At 29.2% G+C, this 25,698-nt stretch overlaps 1 protein-coding gene and 1 long non-coding RNA gene across 4 annotated transcripts in view; one reads left to right on the forward strand and one right to left on the reverse strand.

The window, feature by feature from the left end:
- Positions 1-25,698, forward strand: part of LOC126740106 (fatty acid-binding protein, adipocyte) — a 484,513-nt gene that overhangs the window by 4,019 nt on the left and 454,796 nt on the right. The window lies entirely within an intron of this gene.
- LOC126740108 (uncharacterized) lies at positions 142-23,930 on the reverse strand. 3 transcript variants are annotated; one of them, XR_007661797.1, is made up of 3 exons: positions 23,783-23,930; positions 9,705-9,925; positions 142-831 (listed from the first exon to the last, which is right to left on the reverse strand). It is a non-coding gene; the product is annotated as an uncharacterized LOC126740108 (long non-coding RNA). The 3 variants fall into 3 exon arrangements; XR_007661798.1 differs by lacking the exon at positions 23,783-23,930 and adding an exon at positions 19,226-19,321; XR_007661796.1 differs by lacking the exon at positions 23,783-23,930 and having other exon boundaries at positions 9,705-10,198.

Genomic DNA, 25,698 nt, shown 5'->3' on the forward strand with positions numbered 1-25,698 from the left:
TCATCAGTCATCATATTAAAAAAATAGAGATATGCTCTACTGTATGATTGATCACTTTGTAATGACCTACGAAGAAAGTTATCCAAGTCGCAGCTAAAAATTTTTTAAAGATCATAAGGGTAAAGTTGAATCAAAAAATGCTTAAGTTCTATTAAAAATTTATTTAGAAGTTGATTCTATAATCTTATTGCTATGGTTAGACAACTTCTATTGGCAAGTGTTTATCTATGTTGGGGAGTAACGAAATTTTTCTTACCACGTAAGTTCCATTGTTTCGCCATAGCAACTTCATTTTTAATTCTCATCTCTCCACTATATGTATAAACTGCAGTATTGACATATAAAAAAAGTGTGTTTTAATACCCTTTCTGATAGAGCCTTGAAGAACCTTATCCTGCGCTAATATTGATAAGGATCTTTCGCTCTTAAAGTCAACTTGAATTTGAATATGACATCTTAAACTTTAATGGAGCATCCCTTATACTGTAATGACTAACATCTAGTAAAGTGACCGAGACCAAAAAAGAAGTCCTCAAAAGAATGTATAAAAATATAGAGGTAGAAAGATTAACAATTGTTTTTCTTTATATAGATAGTTTTATTAATTATATACTATATATTGCTTAAATAGGTTTTGATATTGAGGTATTACTCACTTACGTTATATAAAATAATTTGATTAACGCTATTCTTTTAATCAATCAGTAAATTGCAACAAAGCATTGTTTAGCAAATGCGTGAAAAATCTTAATTATATTCTAAAATACGGGCGGAATATTTTTCCAAATAGAATTAATACTAGTGTGCAGTCTGTGGGTAGTCATTAAAAACCTGAAATAAGAAAAAAATTGTTAGTTAAAATTTTCATGCGATGATAGTTTATGGTAAAAAAGTTATATTTTAGCTTTAAAATCATCTATTTTAACTTTTAATTAAGACTCACCAGTCAACGACTTAACTATTATTATCGGATCTATAATCAAAAACTAAAGCCGATGATGTACAGTATAAAATTCAATCAATAGATCATCCATAAATAGGAGAAAGCTCATAATATATAAATTATTGATGAACACTTTTTAAGGGATTTCGTACAAGAATAACAAATACCTCTTAATAAAACTAAAGATTGGTTAAAATTGATATTAATTTGATTATAAAATTTATAATTTAAAATTGTTACTATTCTTTTAAAATAGGTTTCTTGTAAGAAAGAAAAAATGAAAAGAAACAGATAACATTGAGTTTAATAAATAGACAAAACTAACAATGGTATATCTAATCATTAGCTTGGTATTTTGTTTTATGCATAATGTAAGCTTTTAACAAAGAATTTACGAAAACATATAATTCACATAAGCACTATATACGAGAACTAGTACAGATATAATAAAACAAATTAATTAAAATAAGTCTCGTTTAGGTATTTAGGGTTGGCAAATAAGCGAGGTAAGCAGCTGTATCTCAGGATCTGTACATCTGGCAAGAATGAAATTTTTTCATTATTATAAAAGTGACTATGAGAAATTTCTGGAAATCATTTTCAAGTAGCTAAAATTTAAATAAGAAAAGCGTCTGTTTTCCGAAAACTTAAATATTATTCTATATATACTTTTAATAATACTGTTAAAAAGTTTTAAAAAATTAAAAAAAAGCCTAAAAAAATCATTTTGATTTAAGGTTCATTGGCCTACGAACGGCAGTAGGTATAGAGAAATCTAATGAAAGTGTAATCATTAAAATCGGTGTAAATTCTTAACCACTTATTCGATAACAGCAATTCAAAATTTGTAAGATTAATGTAGCTATTTTAAATGTCCGATCTCCTTATTACTCTTTAGGTTCTAATAAAAGAGCTAGAGAGCGCAATTTGTAATAATTCTAGTTTTTTTTAATTTTACGGTAATTTTTCCTGTCATATTTGAAACGTCCTTTTATTCGATAATAAAGAGTAGTAATGAGATCGTACATTTAAAACAGCTACATTGATCTTGCAAAGCAATTTTGAACTGTTAAAATCGAATAACTGATTTAGAATTTACACCATCTTTAATGATTACACTTTCAATAGCATCCCCCATCCCTATTATTGTTCAATAAGTCTTTTACCAAAATAATAGAGAGTTTTCTAGGTTTTATAACAGTTTCATTAAAAGTATAACTTAATACATAAGATTTCGGAAAAAAGAGGTTTTTCTTATTTAATTTTTAGGTACGTCCTCTAGCGATGAAGTACGGACCTTAAAAATAATTTACAGAATTTCCTCATGGCCACTTTTATATTAATAAAAAAAATTCTCTTGTTGCCAGATGTATTTACAGGTTCTAAGATACAGCCGCTTATTCCTTAAGATACCTCGCTTATTTGCCCACCACATCGGTTCTGTACGCGCTAATTATGTCGATTTTATTAAAAATTCTATTTATTTCGTTTTTTTTTTGTTATTCCTTTATAAGCTTATAAATAGAATCAAACGTTTACAGCTATATTACATAAAATTTAAGTTTCAAATATGATATTAAAATACAGCTTGTTATGAATTTTGTAATAATTTTTTTAATCGTTAAAATTTTAATTTTAAGTTGGTAACAATAATAACGAAATTAAATTGTCATTGTAGCGAAATTAATTTGAACAATGCAAAATGTCTAATTTTCTTGCCTATGCTTATACAGATCGTGTTTTCGTTCGTTAGTTATAGGAAACCGCATAGAGGCGAAATTTTGCAATATCGCGCGTGTACGAGTGCCTGCGACAGAGCACCGCCTCAGCCGGCCCGAGGGCGAGGACGGGATTAGTAAACATCTGATTTTCGTGAAAGATGCGTCGTTTGGCGACAAAATGTCACAAAATATTACACGAAAATCCAGGCATTTTTGTTTAATTTTGGCTAAATATACCAATTAATTTAAATTTGGTAATAATTTTGGCAAATGTTTAATATGCTGTGTTTTGCATAATGAAAATTAAAGCGTTATTCTAATAAAAAATAAAATATCAACTCTGATAAAAATATAATAAAAAATCAGAAATAAAACTCTAATAAACAAACTTAACAACATATAATTTTTTAAATAAAAGGCTCAAATAAACCGCCTTCTTTTGCTAATCAAAAACTTAACCCCTCATAAAAGCTATTTCGCACCTTCAAAAGAGTTTCAGGTAAAATGGAATTGGCACCTTCGACAATTTTATTTTGCAACTCCTCTAAATTTGTTGGCCTACTAAATTCATGCTTGTGAATGGTCTCCTTAAGATAACGCCACAGATAAAAGTCATTTTGAGACAAATCTGGAGATCTAGGAGGCCATTTAATATCGCCCACTAATATATCTATCACTAATAGTCCCACTAATAAGGCGGTTAGGAAAAGTATTTGTTAAAAATTCTTTTACCCTAGCCGCGTTATGAGCAGGACAGCCATCTTGCTGAAAATAAACCGATCCCAGGTCTACATCAGGTAGGATTTGAATGGCAGGAAGAACTTGGTTTTGCAGCAACTCAAGGTACTTTTGGGCGCTTAAAGTGCCATCAATAAAAAATGACCCTATAACATTGTCGCGCAAAATACATGGCCAAACATTCAATTTCTGAGGATACTGGGTACAAAACTGAAAACTTCTGTGCTCGTTTTCCTGAGACCAATAACGAACAATGGAAGGATTGTGTTTGTCATGTAATGGAAAAGAAGATTCATCAGAAAACAAAATATTTTTAAAAAATATTCGTTTTCATATGCCTTTTCCATCATGGTTTCACAAAATCCCATTCTTCGCCACTGGTCTTCAGGAAATATTTCCTGAGTTTTTGAATACTTCTAACATTTGTACCCATATTTTTTCCAGATACGAGCAACAGTTTTATTGCTCATTCCCAGTTCCTCTCCAACACTTCCGTGTCGAATCAAGTTCTAGGGTACTGCAAACCATTTCTTCCCGCCGTTTTGTGTGGCATTTTTTACAATCTTGAAGAAAAAAACATGTCTCAAAATTTGTAACCACATTTAAAACCGTTTTTGCACAAGGAATCGGTCTATTCTCAAATGTCACGGAAAACAAATCTCTACATTGTACTGCCGAATTGCCTCCATAAAACCATTTAATTAGTTGAACTCTTTCGGAAGGAGTATAAACAGCCATAGTGAAAAAAACACGAAAATAATGCTCAAAAATTATTAATGCAACGTATAGTAACACAGCAAAGTGAGGTCTGCTGACTCCCGGTTCAAAAAATAAAAACGAAAAATTCCGCCGCCTGCAAGCCGCAACCAAGCGGTGTTGCCATTATTTTGGGTAATACGTAGCTCACGATAACACGATCTGTATGTTAAGTACATAACTTTATTATTTTATGAAAAAGTATATGATTTGATAATACAAAAAGTTGGAAGCATAGAAAAAGTAAAATTCGTATATTAGATATTTTAAGAATATGTTAAAAAGTGATTCTTATTAAAGTTATATATTTTGCAAGATCTACAACTTTTATATTGGACACTTTTTTAATTTGACCTCAATATTCGAAATAGAACGATTTCTTATCACCTACCCTTTCCCTAAAGCTACCGTTACCAAGACTTAACAATAACGATACATATTTCCTTTAGTACCTATCTTAACTTATTAAGACATCTAAACAAAAAAAATAATACTGCGCTGGTGCATTCAATTTTATAGACAAGTTTAAAAATTTAATTAAGAGATTGAAAAGAGCAGTTTAAATATAAAATGTTCAAAAATATTTTTCACTATTAAGCTAACACTAAGATAACTGATAGTATTAAATAGTAAGGAAAGATCATTGTATTTAAAAACATTTTAAGTTTAACCGCATTATAGAAAAAAACGTCTGATAAATGATAAACATTATTTATTTATTTACTATGCAAGACCATTGAACTGCCGAAAATATTTTTTTTTAATAAAATGTATAAAGAATAAAGCCCAAATAAATATACACATCAAAATGGTCTAAGGAACACTTAGAAAAATAGTTTTTTTCGCCTTATAAATTTTTATATATTTATAATTTCATACGGTAAAATAGATACTACCTTTAATATTAAGATACCGACGAAGTAAAATAAATATTTGGGTACAAAAAATCATGCCAGAACAGCGTTTTTTGCTACTTGCACATTTTGTCGAAATAACGCAGATTATAATTTTTAAATTCTAACGCAATATCGCATTTTCTGTGGTTCCAACCGAACAATCATGATTTAGTTTTTATTCAATAAAAATGGAAAGACGACATTTAACTCGAGAGGAAATGCTAAGAGCAGTCAGAATGCTTGAGGCAGGAACAAGTCAAAGAGACGTTGCAAGAGCTTTGGATACATCTCCCAGTGTAATTAACCATTTGTCGACAAGATATAGAGAGACAAATTATGTTAGAGAACGGCATCAAGGCCCGTCGCGAGTTACCACCCCTGCCCAAGACCGTTTTATAACTTTGCAAGCTCAAAGAAATCCCCCGGTAACAGCCTCTGTTTTGGTTCAGCAGCTTTCACGTGTGCATAACGTTGAGGTTTCAGGTCAAACTATTAGAAACCGTTTGCATGAGAGAGGACTTCATGACAGAAGACCCCTAAGGGTTCCTCGGTTAACTTTAGGAAATCGAGGTGCAAGATTAATGTGGTGCCAAGAACATGTTAATTGGAATCATCAAGAAAGATGGGCCACAGTTCTTTTTACGGATGAGTCTCGATTTTCATTTTATCCTGATTCTGGTAGAATTAGTGTCTGGAGAGAGGAAGGAAATGAAAGTCGTTTGCGTCATGCTCGGCAAGTAGTAAGGCAACGTGGTGGACTAATGATTTGGGGGTGGCATTCGACTTGACGGAAAAACGAACTGTAATTGTTCCATATTTACGCGAAATGGGCCCAAATTCGCTGTTGCAACAAGATAATGCCCCACCACATCGAGCACGACTTGTACGAATCGCTATTGAGGAAAATCAAATCAATCTTCTACCCTGCCCCTCTACCTCGCCGGACCTTAATCCAATTGAGCATGTTTGGGATTGGTTAAAAAAGCAACTTCTTCAACGATTGACTTTTTTCAAAGCGCTCTGGAGCTTCGTCTTGCTGTGACACATGTTTGGGAGGAGTTGCCCCAAGAATTATTTAATAATTTAATTTTAAGTATGCCAAGGCGATGCCAAAGTGTTATTAATAATAGAGGTGGACCATCTGGCTACTAGTTTAATTTATATTTGGTTAATTTTTATTTTGATAATTTTTTTTTAATAAACGGTAATAAATGGGATTTTGTTCTTTATTTTTATTCGGGCCCTAAATTATGAGTAAATTATAATCTACAAAAAAAATTTAATAATTATGTTGTTATTTTATTCGAATAATGTAAAAAATTGCAATAATAAACTTTTCTCCAATCTTCTCAAAAATATTAACATATTTGTATGTGTTCCCTAGACCATTTTGATGTGTGTATATTAATATGTATTAGACTACCTTTAAGAAACCATTTTAAAATTATTCGACCCTCGGAAAATACCATAAATAACATTTAAAGAAAATATTTCTTTCGTATGTTTATAAATTTTTGTATTAGTTTTAATACTCTAATGTCGATAGATTTAGAACTAAGATTAGAGCCTAAAAAGAACAAAACATTTATTGACTAATTAAAAAACGGAAGTAAATGATTATTTCAGTTAAGAACGAGTAAAGTGGAAGAAACTATGTCAGTATGATAATTATCAAAAAATAACTGCTTAGATAAAATAAAATAATCATCTTACATTTTTTTTTTAAATTAAAACATCTAATAACTTATAATTTAGTAAGAATAATCGATTGTTAAGAAATCAAATTAAAAGTGGCTGTAGTAATGTAATAGTTACTTCAAATTAACGTTGTGAAGTCAATTTTGCTTCATATCAGTTGATTCAGAACTTCTAACAAATGTTATTTTACCATGATCAACTGAAACTTACATAGTAAAAATTACTTAATAATGGAACTTTGGAAAATTAAATATTTAGGGCCAAAAGCCAATTAGCACTAAAAATATCTCCTAAGGGACACAAAATGCACTTTTCAAAGGAGTCATAGGATAAAACCGGATATATATTCTTTGGGGATTGACTTTAAAAAGTATCGAAGCAAAAGTTGACGAATTAATTATTTAGATTTCCATTAAAATAATACTTATCGTAGTAGTTATTTATTAGATACGCCGCGCCGAATTAAACTATACTTCACGTCAGCAGAGCTTTGCTTAGTCATCCTCTTAACTTTTGCTTGACAATTTTTAATCTACTAAAGCTAGATTAATAAAATGGTCTTTATTTGCTAAATAACGATGTGCCGCAAGTTAGAGTATATACAGTGACCGCCTAAAGCTCCGCATAAATTCGATAAGAATTAGAGACATGATTTTTGGAGAAAACGCTCGGACCCGTCGATTTTTATTTTAAGTTGCGCATTATTTCACATAATTTTTTGTATACAGGGTGAAACAAAAAAAAAGATATGACGTCATCGGTCATTTTTTTAAATGGAATGCTATATTTTTTATTGCATTTATGAAATATAGGCGAAATTCCAAGCAAGTTTCGTATAACACACCTTATCTCAAAACTCAACAGTTTCAGAAATATTTACATTTAACCAACAAGAAAGCAAGTAAGTACATATATTTACAAATTAAGATAAAATGAAGGATAAAATGTTATAAACTGTGAAAACTCTTATTAATGTATCAAGTGTTTAAACTGATCCCCATTTACTTCTTGGCAGAAAGCAACACGGTTTACAAACTCATGTAAAACACTATCAATTATTTCGGGTGATATACGTCTAATTTCATATCTAATTCTATTTTTCAAATCTTCTACGTTGTTTGGCTTCTCAAAATAAACTTTACTTTTCAGGTACCCCCATAAAAAATAGTCGCAGGGATATAGGTCTGATGACCTGGCCAGCCACTCTATTGGCTCTCTTTATCCTATCCATCTTCCTGGGAACACTGTCTGGTCTTGTTCGTCTGGGTATAGGGCAGCCAAAGCAGGGATAAGATCTTCTTGAAGAAAATTCAAATACCGTTGTCCTGTTAAGTTTTCTTCGAAAAAGTATGACCCTATTACTTTATTTTTCACGATACCAGCCCAAACATTAATAGATTTACGGTACTGTGTATGAGCCTCAGTTGCCCAGTGACAGATTTGACACTGACTAGTACCGACAATTTTGCCGATTTATAACACCGTTTAAATAAAAAGTTGCTTCATCCGAAAACAAAACTCGTAACACAAACTGACGGTTATTATTGCAAATGTTCATCATTTGCTCGCAAAATTGGTTTCTTCGATCAGGATCGTCCTCATTTAATTCGTGTATTAGTCTAATTCATAAGGGTGGTATTCATTTGCTTTTAAGATGCGCCTTACTGACGTTCCGGCTATATTATTATCAATTAAAATTTGTGAAGTTGCATTGTCCGGATTGTCTTCGACGGAGAGCAGAACGTTTTATTTTGTTTCTTCAGAAATTTTTGGACGACCTGATCTTGGCAAATCCCTAACATGACCCGAAGTTATGAATTTGTGCTCTATTCTACTAACTGTTGACTGACAAATAGGATGGTTTGGGTATTTGGCATTAAACATTTCGCATCATAAAAATTTCAATTCGTTGGGTTTCCGTTAAATTAGCCATAATTTATTCTGATAAAAACTATTAATTTTCGAACTGATAGTGACATTCGAAAATGGAGATTCTTTACAAGTGCAACCAAGGAAATAGAGACAATTGGCAGTGTTTATAACCTTATTTTTATCTTCGATTTTACCTTAATTTGGAAATAGATGTACTTATTTGTTTTCTTGTTATTTAAATGTAAATATTTCGGAAACAGTTGAGTTTTGAGATAAGGTGTGTTATACGAAACTTGCTTGGAATTTCGCCTATATTTCATAAATGCAATAAAAAATATAGCATTCTATTTGAAAAAAATACCGATGACGTCATATCTTTCTTTTTGTTCCACCCTGTATACAAAAGTTTATGAGAAATATTGCGCAACTTAAAATAAAAATCGACGAGCCTGAGCGTTTTTTCAAAAAATCATATCTCTAATTTTTATCGAATTTATGCGGAACTTTAGGCGGTCAGTGTATACAGTTATTTTATAGATTACTCTAACATTACCTATTAAATAGGCTTAGGTACTATAAATTCAAAAATTTCTGTTTTACTACGGCATCAAAGAAAAAAAACTATTTAAACTTGAATTTCTAAGCATTTTCAAGTAAGAAAAAAGGCTCTTCAATATTTGCTAAATTTTTAGTCTAATATAGGCTAGAAGAAGATTCAGAATATGTAGTAGTTTTGAGTATTACTTTTGAAAACTTGTTAAAAGTGAATGAAGGAAAACTATAGTACTGTTTTGAAGTGCAACAGGACTGACTAATTGATTTTTTAGTTTCAAACATCGAATAAATCCTAAGTATAAAATATTGTTAATTATGTATAAAAACTATAATTTAATAATAATGCAAAAAAATATCAATAAATACCAAAAACGTTTAGAATGGTTGTTCCAGGAAGAAATGTAAATTGTAAAATAAATCACGCTTTGTAAGTACTTCTAAATAACTACAAAAAGCAATAACAGTCTATTTTATTATTTTCTTCTAAATGTCTGCGGTGGTACCTAAGCACAAAAAAATACTTACATAAGATAAAATCTAATAAGATCAGATAGTCATCTTAAAACTCCTCCGGAGGTTCTCCATTAGGCATTGCAGTGGTTGGAGGCGCGTCCAAGACAGCCCTTTTTTTTCTTGATTTTGGCTGATCATTACTGGAATCGCTCTGTTCCTCCATCAAACCATCCACACTCTCCAATGTATTTTGTTGTTCATTAGTCGAATCCATACCCAAAAACTTCTTAACTCTATTAAAAATCGAATACATGATTATTTTTATTTAACTAAAAATGTTGTTTAAAGTTTTGCTTTCTACTAAACGTTTCAAAAAATAACACTTCTATGAATACACCTATTAAATAGAATGATTAACATCAACTGCCGAGAAAGCCATCGTAAAATCTTTTTAGGAGAGGTTCGGATGCTCGAAATAAAAAATATTTGGTTGGCGTAGTTTCAGTGGCGTACAATCCAAATAAACTGATGAAAAAATCTATAAATATTTTTATAAAAGTCTTGCTTTTGTTCATGTTATAGTTACATCTAAGCTTTGGTGGCTACTTAAGGCTTTTAAAAGTAATTGGAATTACTCAAATATCCTAAAATAGACACAGTAAGTAGAAGTGAAACTAGTACACTAATCTACGCTTCAATATTTTCTGATTATCTGCATTTCTGATAGAGTAATATTATTCAAAAAATATTTTTTTTAAATGAAGTAATAATTTTAAAAAAATAATTTGTTTTTCTAATCCATATTAATAATAATATATTAATTATCTTATAAAATTATTGTGCAAAAATGCAAGTCGTAAATACCTTCATTTATGACAGCGTCTAAAAGATTAAGCATCGATCTGATTTAATTTTAACAAAAAATATATAATATTTGCATTTGGTCGAGGAGTTTCTATAACATTATATTGGTACAAGAACACTTATAAAGCCCCAGACTTAATAGAGGGTGTCCCGAAATTACATCGCAATATTTTACCAGCCACATCTTTGTCTAAAAATAAGACAAAAGGTTCATATACAGGAATCTTGAAAAGTGAATCGTTTTTATGTTACAGGGTGTTTTATAATTCCTATAAAAGATGGTTTTTGGAAAAAGACTGTGTTAATTATAGGGTAGTTCAAATACGTTTTTCTCATTTACTGGCACTCTATGCCAACTTTAGAGATATTTTTTTACTACTTTAACCATACTTGGCAACCTTTAATTTTTTTTTAGATATATACCACTTTAACATATTGTAAATAAAAAATATCCATAGCTATAAAAATATAGTATGCAAATTTACCTTACTGATTTTTTTTTTGTGAAAATGTCCAAATTTATCACTTTAGATAACCAATACCCAAGTTATGATTTTTAAGACTTTTTGTGATTTATATGAATTTTTTTCTTTATTTATATACAATGTTTTAAACTATTACTTTAAAACCCTTTCAAAAATGTTTTTTTTTTGTAAAAAAAAATTAAAAATTACGGATAATTTTTTTTAATAATGGGGTTCGAACTATAGGAAGTATGAAATTACAAACTTTATTATTATTGGTGCTTCTATTTTATTCTATTTTTTTACAACAAATTAAACTTAATTTAGGTTTCTAGCAAATACTACGCTAAACTACGATTTTTTATTGACAAATAATATTATTATCTGCTAATGAACTGGTGCCAAACTAGGTCGTAACGAGAAAACAATAAATTACATTTAGCGCTTTGCTGTTGGTTTAAAAAATTACATTTTTTTCTTTACTACTAACTAGATTTCTTTTAAACCAATTAAGATAAGATAAATGATCCAAGCAAAACAAAGAGAAAATAAAAAGAAAGAGAAATCAAGATCATCTAAAAGAAAATTTTAAAATAAAGACTACGAAAAATAAGATAGCTGATAATACCGACTCTCATCAAATAAAACCTAAAAAAACAAGGTCAAATGCTAATCTAAAAATTGACAAAGAAAAAGAGTTACAAATATACAAACACGTTAAAAATATTTATTTAATTCTCTAATGTCATTAGCTCCTAAACGCAGTGATATAGCTGCAGAAATAGGTTTATGTTCTCTAAGCGTTTACAATATAAATCATTTAAAAAAGAAATATATTGTGATAGATTGCCTTTCTAATAGTTCCTAGACTATCCTTGGTTCCTATCCAGGTTTTTTCAAATTTTTAAATTAAATAAGATTTATATTAAGGAATAGATGTAAGTATTGTTTTTAGGTAATGAATTATATGTTTTTAGAAAATATATATTTTTTAAATTTACCTGATAATTCGTTATTTTGCTAGTCAAATTAGCTTTATTTATTTTATTCAAAGTTTTTTTGTTACACATTATTATTTAAAATTTTGCTAAGAATCTATTTAGTACGGTAAAAATGTTTGTGTTTTAAATGTAAAATAAATACCCATAACTTTTCTTTAGAAAAAAAAAACCTGGTATAATAAAGAGTTCCCAAAAATTATGTTTTTTATTTATGTAAACGCCTAGTTATTGTTAAGCGCATAAATTAAGAGAAAACAGGGGTGTCAATATTAGGTTAGAAGGTGCCATCATTGGGTAATTTGTCCTTTTTCTTGTTTTATTTAATTATTACAAACATGACTTTTTTCACTGTGAAACTGATTTTATTTTCCAAAAATAATACCTTTGGGGATTAAAAAAATGTACTCCACTGGTACAAAAAATATTAAAAGGCTTGAAAGTCGAAGGTAAAGATAAAACGTTCACTTAAAGATAAAACTTCAAGTGTCAACCATTGTGCACTATTCAAAAATCAAAAAAAAAATTCTTAATAGGGATAAAGCTTCAATCCGATTTTATTCAGCCATGCTTCATTGGATTTTTTGCTCTATTAGTTTCATCTTTAGTATAGAGAGCCATATATAAATAGTTTTAGTTTATGAGGGAAAAAAGAAATATGGAAAAGTTTTATAGGGAAACTTTTTTATTCACAAATAGAATATCAATTCCAATGTCAGGAGTGATGCATTTCGGCAAGTGTTCTTGCCATTATCGGACTAGAAAGTTACTAATTACAGTAGTCTTTACACATTTACAAAATATATACACTAACAAAATATAAACACAAAGACTTGTTTGGCAGGAATACTTGCCGAATTTCAACCATAATACGACGAAGATTTGTTGAGCTCTCTCCATACCCATCATGATCCACCAGATCCAGAAAAACTTAATTCATTAGCATATCATGAGTGCTTATTTTTGTTTACTAATCCATGACTTTTATTAATTAACTCGGCTATGAAGATCATGCATCTTTAAAACGTTTCGGATAAATTAAGGAGTGACAGTCTTGTGTTGAATTTTTCAATTTCTTTAACCAAAGTCCAAGGACATTGCACAAAACAGTTTGTGTTTACAGTTATTTTGACAGAACCTGTTTGACTTTACCTTAAATCAAGCATTCATCATACTTATACTTTTTTAGTTTAATATTATTCATTTACTTAAACACATACATTCACATACATACTGCGGTTTGTGTGTAACCGCAGTATAGGGTAACAATTTTTGCAATAATATTTATAAAATATTGTCACTTTTCCAATTAGCTTTTAATAAAGATTTGCTTGCGATCGTTATTGTTAAATATGCGGTAAATTTAAAAGTTTATAACAAAGTATGAAGTGGTCATAAATTGGTCAAATAAGTTTAAGTAAGAACTCCTTATATAACAAAAAAATTATAGTAATAATAACAATAATGTATATTTATTTAGCAAAAACTGTTTCGATTATACACAATAACATTAAATTGTTAAACGTTGCGTTTCATTTAATTTTCGAAACATCAATAATCGATGGTGTTGCTGATGTTGCATAGCACTGCCTGTTGATGTTTCGAGTATGTCACATGTTTTCTAGGTCATCTATGTTGACCAAGGCTAAACAAGGCATCAAAGAAAGCATTAGACATATTTTTTTATAAAAAGATACCTGAAAACTAGTAATAAAATCGTACAAAAATAGAAATGCAGAGCTTAAAGCTGACATAAAATAATAGTGGAACACTTATTAATTTAAAATACATTTTCTCAAAACCTTGTTAAACTGGGTAAAATTATCAGTTTTAGACATTCGCAGGTAAATTGTTAAATTCTATCGAGCCTCTGTTAAGAATTAAGATGAGAATTTTAATCGTATTACATCTATTACCCAGCATAAATTCTGCAAAATTTCTAGTATAATAATCATGTACATTTGAAAAAACCCTTAACCTTTAGGATACCTAGGATACTCTATTCTGCATTTATTTAAGTCGGTCTACTTTATACCGTGGCAAGTTATACAACAAACTTTTATTAATAGAACTGCAGGTAAAGGTAGCTTATGCTTCCTTAGTGTAGATGCTATATTTTTCCTCCCAAACTGGAGTTAATAGAGCTAATTACACAACTTGGTTGTTTGCTCCTGTTTGTGATCCCTTGTGTTTTTTTTTGTTTTCACTTTTTCCTTTGGTTTTTTGGTTGCTCTGCCCTGAAGAAGCTAAAAAGCAGAAAAAGGTGTTGGCAGATACCATCTTTACTCATTCTGCTTCGTGTCACGGAGTATCCCTACTAACTTATTCTTTTGTTTATTTTTATTTACAGGTGTACACGTTTAACTTTTATTAACTATATAAGTAAAATTTTGAATATTTTTATAATTGTATATAATTATATTTATTTTAAGTCATATTTATTTAGATTTTATTTAATTCAATAAAACATATTCCAATTAAAATTTCTTTTATGGGAAAGCAATGATTCGATAGCCGTAGCCTAGACGACTAAAGGGCAATGACCAAATGCAAACAAAATAATGCAGTACAGACAGGTTTGAAGATGAGTCGTGGGGAAGCATCACTTAACCAGCCACTGTATGTTTTTTTTTCAATAATTAGTGGCAATAAAATAAAAAAATATAACACACTAAATACACACAATAATAACACACATTCTAGACGTTAGATTACCTCAATATAATGAATAGTTTTAGCATGTTGGTAATGGTGAAAAAAGACTTTGGTTTAAAAAAAGATGGCGACGTTTTGAGCTTCAGCTCTTTTCAAGGACATTTTTCCATTAAAAAAAATAGTTTATGTCAGAAATAATTCATCTGGTCCATTTACTGGGTGTCCCGTATTCAAGGTTGATTAATATACCATATACCATTCAAAAACTAGTAAAAAAGCTTCATGACAAAATTTTCCACGATTTATATGAGTGCCACAATATAAAGAGGAAGATTAGGTCCCATAAGAATTAATGTTTGGGGATAAGAAAACCGGGTTTTTTCGTGGATTTTGTTGATTTTTCAGTTTTATTTTTGATAGCCAATAGTAATGAAATATCAAAAGAATTGACAGGAGATAATGTTTTAAGAATTTAAGAATTAAGAAAAAATACAATGTTTTCATGTTTACTTCGCACTTAAATGATTGGCCCTCTCCCAAATAAATAAAAATATCCCCAAGCTATTATATTCTATTATCCATCATTCCATCATGCTTCACAGTAGGAATATGGTAGAGAATTTTGATATTCTTAAAATATTTTGATCAATACAAATAATGTTACGTTGTCTCTCAGACGACGAACTTAACTATGACTCTTATTTTTTTGAATTACTTTTTTACTCCACTTTTACAATTAAATGAATTTTATTTTCCTAAAGTTAGTTGAGGCTTAGGCTGAAGTCCAATAGAACTGAAGGTATTTTAGTATCCAGCAGATATTTAATGCCACGAAGAATTTTAAAGTCGAAAAATCGTTTGATTTTCATAGTAATACAGTCATGACGATCCTAAACAAAATTGAAAAATATTATTTAATTCGCTTTCTTCACTTTTCAACCAGGATCTTCACCTGAACGAACCTTGGTTCAGTTTTTTTTTTACTTAATGATCATCTGCTGCAAAAAATTGCTTGAATCTCTTTTGATAGTTTACTTTTAAACATTTATTTATTATTTATTTAATTCAAAATTAACTGATTATTTAGCATATGTCAATAATCTATCTTTAAAGGTATGATTGCTTATGAGATACGGCGGCATAAATTTGGTAAAGGTATCCGCTTGTCCGAGTTATTAATTAATTTGCTCATCTTTAGTTTCTTTAATAGTTTTTGTTTGCTAAACGATGTTATTTCCAAGTTTAAAAATAAACGATTATCTATCAGATTTCGTTAAAATTAATGTTACTGGATCCACTGTTAATGAGATATAATAACTGTTTAAATTTTGCTTTAGTTCAGACTTTTACTGAGTCGAATTCTAAGCTTTTGGTTAATGAATTTTGACCTAATGATATGAGGAAATTAACTTTAATAAAAAATTACAACTACGAAGTCTATCTATTACCATAGAGGATATTTCACCTGTGAAACGTATATACCAGAACCAAAGTTAAATAATAAGTGATTATCTTAGTAGTCTATTCAAATTGCTAATATTGAATGAACCACTTATGAAATATGAATGATGAGTAATCCCTTGATGATCATCCTCTGAATTTTAAATAAATAACTTTATACCAATCACTACTTGAATACTATTTAAATTTATTAAAGTACTAATTGTTAAATATAGAAACTAAAATTTATTTTAACAATTAAAATTTTTGCATTACTATTAAAACGTTAATGTTTTAATATAGATTCTAAAATAATAAACAAAAATTGATCATGTAATATCAAAAATTATTCCTCAGCTCTTACTAAATCTTCAGTTTATTAAACGGTAGAAGGACCTACAGGATTGGCAATAGTATCAAGCGTTCATTAGGAGAGCTGTTTTAATATGCATCAGTAATATGTCAAAAATAATTATTAAAAAAAAATATGTGAATGTAAGACGAATCGGCTGTTAATATATAATTTTTATCAACTAGATTGTTTTATAAAACTATTTAATTTGTTAATAAATGCGATGTTCACTACATAACCTCACATAATTAAATGTCTGATTTTGTTTAAAAATATATGGATAAATACAAAGATAAGTTAATATTAAAATAATAAATAAATAATAAAAGTATAGTATTGACTTGGAACCAAACCTAAACCATTAGTACTTGATCTCTTTCAAAATAGTATCAAACCTTTTAATTTTTTAAAACAAACACAGAATATTAAAATACTTAACTATATACATAAAATTGCATGGAACTGTAGGAAAAGGGTATACAAAATGACATACTTTTTGAGAGATTATGAAAATATTACCAGAAACCTTGTTTTTTATATGTAAACCACTCTAACATATAAACGAACCGTTCAACACTCATAAAAACCAAGTTAGGACAAAAGAAAAATAAAACTTAAATTCTTTTAAAAAAATGCAACATGTGTCAGATGAAAAATTTACACAAGCTTATTTTTTAACAACAAAGTTCACAAATATACATTTATGTTTTTGTATTGATTCCCTCGCAGTCTCCATGAGCCTATTTTCTGCAACAACATCCCTAAAACCATAGCTCTTCTCTTTTTCACATCTTGTACGATTCTGTGCAGTATCAGCAAGTACTCTCAACATCGTCCTCTCCGGAAAAAAGTTTCTTTTTCTGTTTCAAATTCTGATTCCTGGAGAACTTTTCTAGTTACTTTTCTCTTTTTTCTTGACTCAATAACTTTCACCAGTTGGTTTTTCTTATTTGCTTCTCCTAACATTCTCTGTATTGTGTCCTCTGTTGTGGATTTGCGTATCAGACTTAGATTAACTTGGAATAGGTATGGAAACGGAATCAATATTTTCAGTGCTGGTTTTAGGTTCAGACTTCATTTTATTAACTGGCATATTAGTGGTTTCTGAATTTTGTAAATATAGTCCGGGAAAATGTTCGGTATAAATGAAACCATTCCAGGTTTTGCAAATCCATTAACACCATATGGCACTGATGCGACTATGTCATGTGCTTCGTTAAATAAAGAACCAGTTTGAATTTGGGTAACCACTCTAGCTGGATGGTTTTCTTTTACTTACTGATTTGTTACTCATAATATGTCTTTAGCGGTCCAAAGACACAGCAAAGCAATGCCAATAGCTTTTGCAAACAAAAGCACGTCTACATATATATGATTTATCGACAATTAACAAAATTTTATCCTCTAGTTTTGGCGTGTTTTTGGAAATGCTTTAAATATTTTACAAAAACTGGGCCTATCATCCATCCAGACTTTTGAGCTAACCACAATGTTCCGGGGGATTCTATTCGAAGACATCGCATACACCACTGTCTCATCAGATCCTCTTTCTGGGCTTGTAATAGCGCCAACTTGTTTTCGTCCTGCTGTGTCGAAGAATTTCTGAGGACGTTCTATCATTGACAACACAGACTCATAAGAGTTTTTATTACGTTTATGTTTTCGTGTTAAACAACTTCTATTTTTTGTTTTAAATTCAGTATCCTGAGTCCTCGCCAACGACGTTGCTTTCTAAGCCAATCTTTTCCACCTGCTTTTTTATTATAATTAAGCTGGTGTTTAAAACCCTTTTTTGCCGCTAACTGATAAGTTAACTCTAAAACATTTTTTCTAGTTAATCCCAAAAATCGTGATTATAAAAATTTTAGATGCTCAACCAACTATCGTTCAACTTCTGGAGAAAATTTTATATTAGTTAGCCTTTACTCCCCTGGTTTTAGCTTCTTATATTTTTTAACGCATGCCTTCGTAATGAAGCTTGGGGTACATTACATACTTTTAAGGCTCTAAGCCATTTCATTCTTATACTTTTTTTTTAGCTTGTATAGCATTGAGCATAGAATCCTTACTCCAAGACTGCCCTTTGATATTTCTTTTACAGGTTCGTAATATAACCCTAACCTTACTTCCTCCAGATCTTCAACGCAAAGCAGTCCGCCTTTGAGAATATAAAGAATACGAGGCAACCCTTGACTTTGCATACACCAGGATCCGGATAAATCATACAGAAACAGATTTCGAAAGGAATGCTAAAATACTGTTCACCTTACAGTTCAAGCCGATCTGTACATTTCCTCATCAACGGAAGAACCTGCAAAAGGACCCTGATAAGGAATCCTGCAAAAGGACGAAACCACCTCCTTTGGAAAAATTCCGTAAAATATGGACATCTCTCAACAGAATTCGCACTACCCACGGCACGGTATACAAGTGGGACAGAATGCAATCTACAAGGTGTGATTGCAGGGCAGAAAAGCAAATCGTATAACACATGGTAATGGAATGCACGTATACGGCATAAGAGGGAAATGTTGATGACTTCCTGATGGCAAAAGAATAAGCCTTAATTAACTGAGTGTATAATCTAAATCATGTACAGTCATACGATAGATGTGTAAATATAACTTTATATAATAATGGAAAGATAAGCATTTATATTCAAAAAATCTATAAGAGCAAAATAACTTAACATACCCTTTTACTTAAGTCACACGTTAAATAAAAATTATTAGAAAACAACTACAAGAAGTACACAATAATAACCTTGAGTTTTTTATTAGACTTACAGTCCTACTACTTGATCTGAAAATATTGTCTTACCTGGTTATTTTGATTTTACGCTTTCAAACACAAGAACAAAAATTATTAGTGTGAAATTAAATTTTCTACCACGTGCTACTCATATGCTGCTCACGGGGAACTAAATTATAATACCCAATACGGAGTACCAGAACGGCATTTATTAAGAATTGCAGAAGCGCCATCTAGCCAGTCGTTTCGGTAATATGTCGTTTTGCCCCATTATGACATTTTGTACAACCTTCCCCTATTTATTAAAAAGTTAAGACATTTAGTACATGTATCATGATTTTTTTGTCTTAATTCAAAGCATTTATTTATATATTCTTAATTAACGTCTAGTATATTATAAACCAGATTTTATGACTTATCCATTTATTTCATAGTTGTACTCCTCTATATATTTTTTAATGGTTGTTTTGTGCAGGATGTTATAGTTCTACTGTTAATATGTTGAACGTTTTGTTGTTTGTTTTATTTGCAATATTTTGAGATATTTTATTTTATTAAGTATTTGTTAAGAAAAAGTATATGTATTGATACTCTGATGTAAAATTTTTACCAATGCAAATAAAAGTTATTATTATTATTATTATTAATAATAATAATATTATAAAAGTTTTTATTTGCGTTAATTTAGCGACCTAAGCATTAAAAAATCAATTGCTTGTTTTCTGTTGGATATTTCTTTTATATACATTTTGCCTATTTGCCGAAATAATATGTCTATTTGCTTGAAAGATTAATAATGATATTACTTATATTATCCCTTTTATTTAAATATTTATATTTTATGATATGTCTCAGTGTCCAATACACTTAATGTTATATTTGTTGTCATTTTTTTCGATGTTATTTGGATCAGAAAGGAAATTTGATTTCATATTATTATTTAATATATTTTATCCAGCTGTGTATATAATATGATTATTACTGTATTTTATTACACTATTGTATTACATAAAATTAACAAGACGAATTAAAAAAGTTATATATTTTTTAAAATGTAACTCACATAATTTAATACGGCTCTAGTTTGGCATTCATGTTTTGACATTTTTATGTTTTTGATTTTGAAATGTTTTATGCACTACTATGTAAAATAATTTAGTAGTTTTAATTTTTTTTACATCTGCGGTAGCAGAAAACATTTTGTATATTATTTATGTGAAAAAAGCCATTTTTTATTTATGTTATAAAATTCATATTTATAAAAAAGGATTTTTGTATGCATCATAAATTTTGTGTCTTAATTTTAAACATTTATTTAGTTATTCTTCATTATCATAACTTACTAATAATTAGGAAAGTCTCTTACAAATTTAGAGAGTCTAAAATTAGATAAAAACCTAAATAATTTTATAATTTATTCACTTATTTCATAGTTGTAATCTTTCATGTATTTTCCTTAAAGATTTTTTTATTTAGTGACATAAACAATAACTCATTTGTTTATTTTTTGTGTTGGTCATTTCTTTTACCTAATTTTTGTTTGTCTTATTGCCTAAATTTGCTATAAAGATTAATATATTTATACTTAGATTATTTTCCTATGCTTATATTTTATGATAAAGGGATATATCCTTTAGTGACTAGTGTTCCTCTCTCAAAACCCCATTCAACCACGAAGAAAGTTTATAGCAAGGAGAGTCTAAAAAAGATACCACTGGTCTGTCCTTCTTTATGAAACTTTAGGTAGCCCGTAAAGAAGAGGAGTTCCAGGGTTCATAGGATTAAGAGCCTCCTTTCTAATATTAAAAAACTCCAAGGTTAATAAAGATCTATCGAGAACACTTTTCATTTTTGTAAAAAATTAAGTTGTGGGATCCCTAGTAAAAGGCTGAAACTCAGCGGTATCAAGAAAATCCACAACCCTATTCACATAATCTGTGCGTTTCATAACGACTAAGCAAGATCCTTTATCGGCCTTAGTGACAATCAAGTCATGCTGTTCAATTTTAGTTTTTAAGGATCTTAAGTGCTTACCATTATAATTAAAAGTTTTGTTTTTGTCCAATTTAGAATTTAAGAGAGAAATAATATTTGTTCTAAGGATATTTTTGTTGGTACTATCTGTAGTTTGTAGGATATTTTCAGCCTCGACGGCTAGCGTGTTGCTAATTTTTAAATCAACTTTATGCGAAAAATTAAATTTTAAGTTATGAGAATATTTTCTTCATGGGCTGAAAACGAAATGTCAGATAAATTAAAAAATCTTTTGTGAAAATCAAAATACGACTTACCACCCAAGTTCTGTCTAAATTCAGGTAAATTACGTTGTTTTAATTGTGTCAAATTGGACGATTTAAGGTTGGAAATTTTCTTACCTAATCTCCCAAAAGTTTCAAGTCCAAGTGATTCCACTTCGTCCCTAAATTTTAATCATCCTTTCTTCAACAATGTTTACTATTTCAACTAGTTCCAAAATTTATAAACATCATAATATGTATAATATGTACTGGATGTGATATTTGGCGTTTTAAATTCCATATTTTAGTCAATAACGATACACGATAGTGTAAACTTATTTTATTTTATATTTTTTTATTTATGTTAGTGTGAGTCAGTGTGTGGTTTTTGTATTTCGTTAGGTATATCTTTTCTGTTAATTAGCGTTCTGTTCCGTATCATTTAATGTTGATAATTTTATGTGGGTCTGATAATGCCTTAATGCGGCGAAACGCGTAACCTTTAATAGACGCTGATTTATGAGACTTGGACTTTGAGTTTACTTTTTTCCCTCCTTTGATAATATAATCTGTTATTAGGGCTTGTAAAATGAGCTATAATAAATGGTTCTATTAATTTCTTATAAAGCTTAGAATTTCTGTGTTTATTCTGTAATTATATAGGGTCACTAAATGTAAGTATAACGATCGAGGGGCGCCAAAATTGTTTTTAAAAGAAACTTTTGTTCCTCCTACTCTATATGAAGAAGCGAATATATTTTTTTCCTGATTATATTTAGAACCGCTTAGAATTAAATGTTGACTTCGGTGTATACTTACTTTAGGTTCTAATTTAATACTTTATTAGTCACTTTAAGTTTTAATTTTATTCGATATTAGGACATTTGGTTTCATATCATTATTTATTATATTCTACATTCAAATATTTAAATTAAGTTGTTTTTTATACACCTTATCTAGCTATGTATATATATTGTATTATTACTATATTTCATTACAGTATTATATTAAAAAAGTTATATATTTTAATACAGCTCTATTTTGGCGTTTAAGATGTTTTGACATTTTTATATTATTTTTGGTCCTTTAATTTTTAATTTTTCTTATGCACTACTGCATAAAGTAATTTAGTAGTTGTGATTTTTTTTTAGTCTGCGATAGCAAAAAACATTTTCTATATTTTTTTTTATTCATATTCATAAACAAAAATTTATTCATGTTTTATAAGTTTTTCGTCTTAATTTTAAACATTTATTTAGCCATTCCTAATTATCATCCAATACCTTAAATTAAAATCATCATAACTTATTAATAATTGGAAAAGTCTCTTACAAATTTAGAGAGTCTTAAATTAGTCTATAAAAACCTAAAATTTATATAATTTTATGATTTATCCACTTATATCATAGTTGTAATCTTCCATGTATTTTCTTTAAAGATTTTTCTATTTATGGTAATTTACCGGCCTAAACAATAACTCATTTGTTTATTTTTTGTGTTGGTAATTTCTTTTATCTAATTTTTTGTTTGTCTTATTGCCTAAATTTGCTATAAAGATTAATATAATTATACTTACATTATTTTCCTATGTTTATATTTTATGATAAAGGGAGATATTCTTTAGTGTAAAGAAGTTAAGTAATATATTAGCTAAAAGCTTCAAATTAAATATTTGAACTCTAATTTGACTGAAATATTTTTTTCGATAAAGAAAAATAAAAAATAAAATTACATTTATTATTAGATAATTTTAAAAATACAAAAAAATATGTATGTACGACCCTGAATAGTATTTACATTTACATCGATATTATTGATAGAAGATATAGGTACTATTAGATTTACTCAATGTTTTATTAGTGTTTTCGATTACTCATAAAAAGGAAAACTTCAGATAACAAATGTTAATTATTATACCTAACATAATATAATCTGTTATTAGGGCTTGTAAAATGAGCTATAATAAATAGTTCTAATAATTTCTTAGAAAGCTTGGAATTTGTGTGTTTATTCTGTAATTATATAGGGTCATTAAATGTAAGTGTAATGATCGAGGGGCGTCAAAATTGTTTTAAAAGAAACGTTTGTTCCTCCTTCTCTATATGAAGAAGCGAATATGTTTTATTTTTAAGTGTGATTCAAGAAAATGGAGCTTCTTCAATAAAAGGTTCTAAATCCACATTGATAATAATTTTTTGACCTATCTATGGAGTTTACACTTGAGTTAAATCTCCTATACAATTTATTATTTAGAAATGCGTACTAATAGTATTTTGCTATTAGTAATAAATTGTAAATTGGCAAATACCAAAATCTTATATTAATCTACTTTAGCCTCTACTAAAAGTAAAGAAAAACATATATTCAATTGATCAATAAAACTGCTTACCTTTTTTAACAGTTAAAAATAAATCACTTAAAATATTTTATAGTTTTTTTAACCTCCACCTTGAACTACAGCTCTCAACCAAATGCCGTTCAATATCTAACTAAAAATACCCAGAAACTGAATTGTTTGAAAACCTCGAAATTATGGATCGATGAGGCATGAAGTGCTGGCTTATTTATTATTTTAAAAAAACACTTTCACTTTCTGCTTAAATTTATGTTCATAACACAATTTTAACCTTTTATAATGGTACTTTTATTTAAGAAATCTATTTTGTAGGCTATGAAAGGGTTCAATAATAATAAAGAAGAGTCAGGTAACGATAGCGCCATTGAAGGTAGGTAGCTCTATTATACTTTATAAACGTGGTACAGGCTGGTGAAAAGAGAAGGGGGTTTAGGGTTATTTCCGAAAACCTAATTTAAAAACTTAATTAGCTTGTTGGTATTCTCGGAAATATAGCATTAATAACCAGCTTGCACTTTTTCATAGATTTTTAATTTTTTTTTAAATAAACTTGTCATATCAAGATTTTTGCGTTATTACAAGAAATCTTTATTCTCTACGGCAAAGAACAATCACAGCATGTAAAGGTCGTCATTTGGAGAGATAAGATATTTAATAACTTAGAATAACTCAGAAGCAGTCTAGATGGCGAATTACTGTAATCGGTTAACCTTATTCTAAGTTATGTTTAAACCAGAAGCTGTTGACCAAAAAACTCTTATTAAGTTGGTGTATGTTGGTTGTATTAAGTAAGCCCAGAGAAAGCCTGGTTAACTTAAATTGTTTAAACATTTACCTTTAACTTTTATTTTAACCTTCTATATATGAAATAAATACTCACAACTCACCGAAAAACTCTAACAAAAAATGTTTACCACATCATGTAAATTGGAATTCATTTACGGATCTTATTTAAACAGAATTTATCTAAACATCATTTCTCTAAATTTAGACCAATCCATAATAAGGCTCTTGCTAGCATGAAAGGCAAAGAGGTGAAAGATATCTGGATCAAACTGTTATTTTGAGAAGATCTAGATTCAGACCGATTTACATGTGTTTTTTTAAGTATTACGTAAATGCTTATCAGTACTATGACATTATGCAACCCCATACAGGGTGTAAATAAATAGATGCGAAAAATTCAGGGGCTGATTTTTGGGTAAGTTTTAAGGAAAAAACTTTATATGAACGTATGTCCTAAAAATCCTAACTTTTGAGATACTGGGTGGTAAAGATTGAAGAAAAAATATATGTTCTTTTACAATTATCTGTGAATCCCCTGTAAATTTTTAAGTAATCCGTGATATTCGTGCAAAGTTTAAAGTAAATATTTTTTATGAAAAATATGGTACACCACTGTTCACTTAACCTTTGACCTTTTTTTTTGTTTTTTACTTAACCTTTCAAATAATGTATTAACTTATTAATCTGTATTAACCTGTTAAATGTCTGCTGATGATTGTTGGTTGATTGCCAGTTCTTGCCTCCTTTAAAGTAGAAACTTTTTTGTGCAATTTTGATCGATTTCAAAATGGTAAATTATTCAAATACAGAAATGATTAATATGCATTTTGTTTATGGTCTTGCTAACGGAAATTCATTGCAAGCATCTAGAAGGTATGCTGAAATGTATCCTCAACGAATGAAACCTCATCATACATTATTTGCACGCCTTCATCAAAGTCTACCGAGAAATTGGAACTTTTCAACAAAGAAAGCATGATTGTGGTCGCCAACGCGATATTAGAACACCGGAATTGGAAGAGGCAGTACTTAATTTAATTGATGAACAACCTGACACCAGTACTAGAAAAATCGGTCTGCAGCTATATGTCAATCATATGACGGTATGAATTATTTTAAAAAATCAGTTATTATATCCATGTCACTTATGTACAACGAGTCAA

Source organism: Anthonomus grandis, chromosome 9, assembly GCF_022605725.1.
Source record: "Anthonomus grandis grandis chromosome 9, icAntGran1.3, whole genome shotgun sequence".
NCBI lineage: Eukaryota > Metazoa > Arthropoda > Insecta > Coleoptera > Curculionidae > Anthonomus > Anthonomus grandis.